This window comes from Nicotiana attenuata, unplaced genomic scaffold, assembly GCF_001879085.1.
Source record: "Nicotiana attenuata strain UT unplaced genomic scaffold, NIATTr2, whole genome shotgun sequence".
Taxonomy (NCBI): domain Eukaryota; kingdom Viridiplantae; phylum Streptophyta; class Magnoliopsida; order Solanales; family Solanaceae; genus Nicotiana; species Nicotiana attenuata.
In genome coordinates this window covers 50958-58034 of record NW_017671533.1, presented here as the reverse complement: position 1 = coordinate 58034, position 7077 = coordinate 50958, and positions in this window count along the sequence as shown.

Below are 7077 nucleotides of genomic sequence, written 5' to 3'. Positions count from 1 at the left end.
AACACCCGGGCCCGCTTGGTCCAAACCCGAAATTCTGACCAAAGCCCGATAACCCATTCACCCCCGAGCCCGGATATACAATTGGGTTTGGAACCCGACCTCAATTTGTGGTCTAAATCCCCAAATTTCGAAATCCCTAGTTTCTACCCAAAAATCCCCAATTCCACCATGAAAATCTTAGATTCTAGGTTGATATCTTGTAAAATGAAGTGAAAGATTGAAACAAACGAGTTAAGAATCACTTACCTATGATTTGGGGAAGAAATGTTCTTTGGAAAATCGCCTAGGTGGTTTCTTGTTTTGAAAGATTTGAAAAATTAGCAAAAATCCCGTCTAAGTCCCTTTTACACAGTTGCAGATGTCACATTTGCGACCTGAGCTTCGCAATAGGCATCGCAAATGCGAACCTGTCGCATTTCTGCTTCTGTCGCAAATGCGAACATATTGTTCGCAAATGCGGAGCGGGGATCGCAATTGCGACCACCTTCTTCACAAATGCGAAGAATCCCTTCCCCAGATCAACTTCGCAAATGCGAAGGATTGTTCGCATTTGAGAACATAGGCTGGCCCAACTTCTCTTCGCATTTGCGATGAGAAGCTCGTAAATGAGACCTCAACAGTAGTCGCAAATGCGAAGCTTGCCCTCGCGTTTGCGAGGTCTGAGGCCTGCAACACAGCTGAAGAACACCAGCAATTTATCTAAGTTTCAATTCACTCCGTAGTCTATCCGAAACTCACCCGAGCCCTCGAGGCTCTAAACCAAACATACACACAAGTCTTAAAACATCATACGAACTTGCTCGCGCGATCAAATCGCCAAAATAACACCTAGAACTAGGAATTTAGCATCAAATCAAATGAAATTCTTAAGAATCACAACCGGACGGCCGAATCACGTCAAATCAACTCCGTTTTTCACAAAATTTAACAAACATGACTTAAATGTTATATCCGGAACCAAATTACGGGCCCTATACCAACGAGATCAAACATTAATCAAATTCTTTAAACCATTAGATTTTCAGACTTACAATTTTCAACAATAAAATCATTACTCGGGCTAGGGACCTCCGAATCCGATTCCAGGCATACGCCCAGGTCCCATATTTCAATACGGACCCAGAGGGACTGTCAAAATGCGAGTCCAGGTCCGTTTACTCAAAACGTTAACCGAAGTCAATTAAATCAACTTTTAAAGGCAAAAATTATTATTTTTATTAGTTTTCCACGTAAAAGCTTTTCCGGAAACGCGCCCGGACTGCGCACACAAATCGAGGAGAAATAAAATGAGGTTTTGAAGGCCTCGAAACACCAAATTGAGTTCTAAAACACAAGAAGACCCTTTTGGGTCATCACATTCTCCACCTCTAAAACAACCATTCGTCCTCGAACGGACATAGAAAAGTACCTGAGCTGGTGAAAAGGTGGGGATATCTGCTCTGCATATCAGACTCGGACTCCCAGGTAGCTGCCTCAACTGGCTGACCTCTCCACTACACTCGAACCGAAGGATAACTCTTCGATCTCAATTGACGAACCTGCCGATCTAAAATGGCTACCGGCTCCTCCTCATAGGTCAAATCCTTGTCCAACTGGATAGTGCTGAAATCTAACACGTGGGATGGATCGCCTTGATACTTCCGAAGCATGGACACATGAAACACTGGATATACTGCTGATAAGCCTGGTGGCAACGCAAGTCTGTAGGCCACCTCTCCCACTCGCTCAAGGATCTCAAAAGGCACGATATACCAAGGGCTTAGCTTGCCCTTCTTTCCAAACCTCATTACGCCCTTCATGGGCGACACCCGAAGCAACACTCTCTCTCCGACCATGAATGCTATATCACGAACCATACGGTCAGCATAACTCTTTTGCCTGGACTGAGCTGTACGAAGTCTATCCTGAATGATCTTAACCTTATCCAAGGCATCCTGTACCAAGTCTGTGCCCAATAACCGAGCCTCCCCCGGCTTAAACCACCCAACCGGTGATTGACACCGTCTACCATATAATGCCTCATAGGGAGCCATCTAGATGCTCGACTGATACCTGAACATCTAATGCAAGCGGTCTCTCACCGACTGGAATGTACGCAAGGCTGCCCATACTAGCTGAGTTCTTACTCAAAGCATCGGCCACCACATTGGCCTTCCTGGGATGATACAAGATGGTGATATCATAGTCTTTCATTAGCTCCAACCACCTCCTCTGCCTCAAGTTGAGCTCCTTTTTCTTGAACAAGTATTGCAAACTCTTATGATCTGTGAACTCCTCACACGACACGCCATATAGATAGTGCCTCCAAATCTTCAGTGCATGAACAATGGCTGCCAGCTCCAAGTCATGAACTGGATAATTCTTCTCGTGAACCTTTTACTGCTGTGAAGCATAGGCAATAACCTTGCCACCCTGCATCAGTACCGCACCAAGTCCAATACGAAATGAGTCACAATATACTGTATAGGGTCCTGAACCTATGGGCAACACCAACACCGGTGCCGTAGTCAAAGCTGTCTTGAGCTTCTGAAAGCTCGCCTCACACTCGTCCGACCATCTGAACGGGGCACCCTTCTGAGTCAACCTGGTCAACGGGGCTGCTATAGATGAAAATCCCTCTACAAACTGACGGTAATAACCCATCAAACCCAAGAAACTACGGATCTCTATGGCTGAAGTAGGTCTAGGCCAATTCTGAATGGCCTCAATCTTCTTAGGATTCACCTGAATACCCTCTACTGATACAACGTGACCTAAGAAAGCAACTGAACTCAACCAAAACTCACATTTCGAAAACTTGGCATATAACTGGCTGTCCCTCAGAGTCCGAAGAACGACCCGAAGATGCTGCTCATGCTCCTCTCGACTGCGGGAGTAAATCAAGGTATCATCAATGAAAACAATCATGAAGGAATCCAGATAGGGCTTGAACACCCGGTTTATCAAATTGATAAATGCTGCTGGGGCATTTGTCAGCCCAAATGACATCACTAGAAACTCATAATGCCCATACCGAGTTCGAAAAGCTGTCTTAGGGACATCGGATGCCCTAATCCTCAACCTATGGTAGCCAGAACTCAAATCGATCTTTGAAAACACTTTGGCACCTTAAAGCTGATCAAATAAGCCATCAATCCTCGGCAATGGATACTTATTCTTGATAGTGACTTTGTTCAACTGCCGATAATCTATGCACATCCTCATCGATCCATCCTTCTTCTTTACAAACAACACTGGTGCACCCCAAGGCGAGACACTGGTCTAATAAAGCCCTTATCAAGTAAATCTTGCAACTGCTCCTTCAACTCTTTCAACTCTGGCGGGGCCTTGAGGTATGGAGGAATAGAAATGGGCTGAGTGCCCGGAACCAAATAAATACAGAAGTCGATATCCCTATCGGGTGGTATCCTTGGTAGGTCTGTAGGAAATACCTTTGGAAACTCTCAAACAACTGGTACAGAATCTATGGAAGGAACCTCCGCGCTAGAATCGCGGACATATGCCAAATAATCTAGACAACCCTTCTCGACCATGCGCCGAGCCTTCATATAAGAAATAACCCTGCTGGTAGAATGACCAGGAGTCCCTCTCCACTCTAATCGAGGCAACCCCAGCAAGGCTAAGGTCACTGTCTTGGAATGACAGTCCAATATAGCATGATAATCTGACAACTAATCCATCCCCAAAATGACATCAAAATCAACCATATCCAGAAGTAGGAGATCTACACGAGTCTCAAGACCCCCAATAATGACCACACACGAACGATAGACACGATTTACAATAATAGAATCCCCTACAGGTGTGGACACATAAACTGGAGCACTCAAAGAATCATGAGGCACAACCAAATATGAAGCAAAATAGGATGATACATACGAATAAGTAGATCCCGGATCAAATAATACTGAGGCATCCCTACTGCAAACTGAAACCGTACCTGTGATAACCGCGTCAGATGACTCAGCCTCAAGCCTGGCTAGAAAAGCATAACATCGAGGCTGGGTCCCACCACTCTGAACTGCATCTTGAGGACGGGCCCTGTCTGGCTGGGCTCTACCTCTAGCAGCCTGACCTCCACCTCTAATACCTCGACCTCCACTCTAGCTGTCTGACCCCTACCTCTAGCTGGCTGAGCAGGCGGTGGAACACCCGGTGCCGGGACCATGGCACGAGAAACCTGATGCTGAGAACTGCTCATTGCTCGAGGGCAATACCTAGTAATATGTCTCAGATCGCCACAAGTATAACAAGATCTCGGCTAGTGTGGCTGATGACCCTGAAACTGACTCTGGCGGCCTGAGTAACCACCCTGAGATTTTTGGAGCAGAGGTGCACTCATAGGAGCTAGTGGTGCACTGTAGGCTAGCTGATCGAAATACTGCATATGAGGGCCACGGCCACCTGAAGCACCGTGAGAAGCCTGAAGTGCTGAATTAAACGACCTGGGAGGATGGCCTCTGCCAAAAGTACCCCGTCCTCCAGATGAGGCCCCACTGAATCCACCGCTGTGATGAGGCCTCTTGTCAAACCCCTAATCACTCCCCTGAGCTAAAACCATCTCAACTCGTCTAGCCACATTCGCTGCATCCTAGAAAGAAATCTCACTCCCTGTCTCCTTAGCCATCTGCAACCTGATAGGCTGAGCAAGTCCCTCAATAAACCTCCTCACCCTCTCCCTCTCGGTAGGAAGTATAAGAAGAGCATGACGGGCCAAATCAATAAAGCGGGTCTCGTACTAAGTAACAGACATGCTGCCTTGCTAGAGACGCTCGAACTGCTTGCGATAGTCCTCTCTCAGTGTAACGGGAAGGAACTTCTCGAGAAATATCTGAGAGAACTGGTCCCAAGTCAAAGCAGGCGACCCAGCTGGTCTGGCCAAACGAAAATCCCTCCACCATTTCTTGGCGAAACCCGACAGACGGAAGGCAGCAAAGTCGACCCCATTGGTCTCCACTATCCCCATGTTCCTTAATACCTCGTGACAACTGTCCAGATAGTCCTGGGGATCCTCTGAAGATATACCGCCATATTGAGGGGTGAAAATCTTGGTAAACCTATCCAATATCCACAAAGCCTTAGAAGACATAACTGATCCATCGTCGGCCTGTGCTCAACACCCGGCGGAACTACCCCAACTGGCTGAGCTGCTGGAGTCTGAAACTGGGGAGCCATCTGCTCCAGAGTGTGAGTAGCGGGAGTCTGGGCTCCTCCCCCAGCCTGAAAAATGGCTGGTGCTACAGGAAACGTGCCGTCCTTCACAACACTCTCCATAAGGCCCACTAGACGGACCAAAGCATCTTGAAGTACCGGGGTAGCGATGAACCTTTCTGGAACCTGAGCTGGCCCTACTGGAACGGTCTGGGCTGGAGCCTCCTCATCAAACTCTACCTGAGGCTCCGCCGCTGGTGCTGCTAGTCGAGCTCTGGGCTGAGCCCTGCCCCTACCTCGGCCTCTAGCATGGCCTCGGCCTCGTCCTCTACCCCTCGTAGGGGCTGCCACCGGGGGCTCTGGTTGCTGCTAATCTGAAGAAGCGGTACGTGTTCTCGCCATTTACGAAAGAACAAGAGTAGAGAGTTCAATTAGCATTGGGAGAACAAAACCTCAGGATAGAGAAAGATAGAAGTAAAACTGTTCCTAACTCCATAGCCTCCGGAAGATAAGTACAAACGTCTCCGCACCGATCCTCCGGACTCTACTAAGCTTGTTCATGAATTGTTAGACCTAGGCAACCTAGTGCTCTGATACCAGCTTGTCACGACCTGGATTTCCCATCGTCGGGACTGTGATGGCGCCTAACTTTTCAGTTGCTAGGCAAGCCAACAGTTAAAGAATTAATACGCTAACCCTTAACCAATTCAGTAAATAACAGCAATTAAACCAAAACAGATTAAAGGAGTGCAGAGTTTCATAATAACCCAAGTACTTATACACAACTACCCAGAATGTGGTGTCACAATTCACGAACTTCTTAGAGTCACTACAAATACTGGCTGAAAGAAAGTACAACTATTTTCGAATTAACAGAAAAAGAAAACTAGAATAACTGGAAGGGGACTCCAGGGTTTGCGAACACCGGCAGATCTACGTTGGGTCTCCTGTAGGATCGAAGGCACCAACTCAACTCCGGTCAACACGGTCCAGTACCAAAATCTACACAAAAAGTGCAGAGTGCAATATCAGTACAACCGACCCCATGTACTGGTAAGTGCCGAGCCTAACCTCGGCGAAGTAGTGACGAGGCTAGGACAAGGCACATACATAAACCTGTGCTGTTAAATAATATGCTAACAGAAATAACAACTAATAGAAGCTAAGCAGATATTAACGGGAGGGGAAGCATGCTAAAGGGGTTGAAAGATAAGGAATCACAGCAATAGAATTATTTAAACAGCTAGTACACCTTGAAGCGGTAATAAAAAGTAAACACATCTAACGCAAAATGCACGGCATCACCCTTCGTGCTTTTACTCTCAACCTCACCAGATAGTCAATAATAGAAACGTACACGGCATCATCCTTCGTGCTTTATCACTCTACCTCACCATATAAATAATAAAAACGTGCACGGCATCACCCTTCGTGCTTTATCACTCAACCTCACCATGTAAATAATAGAAACGTACACAGCATCACCCTTCGTGCTTTATCACTCTACCTCACCGAAACAAGAGACAACAATGATAGGGCAATAGAAGTGACAACAACAAGTCTTACTTCAACACTTCGTTCCATAATACCAATCTCAACTTTGAGTAAATGCTCAATCAATACCAAATTCAATAAAACATAATAAGAAATTTTGAATTGTCAGCAGGTTAAGTACGAGCATCAGAGGCCTGGTGGTGTATTTCAGCGGATTGAGCTTCCCGAGTGGAAGTGGGAGCGAATTACTATGGACTTTGTACTGGACTCGCTGACTCGGAAGAAGTTCGATGCGATATGGGTTATTGTTTATAGGCTGACCAGTCAGCACATTTCATTCCTGTGGCAGTCTCCTATTCTTCTGAGAGGTTGGCTGAGATCTACATTCGGGAAATTGTTCGCCTTCATGGTGTGCCCGTATCTATCATTTCG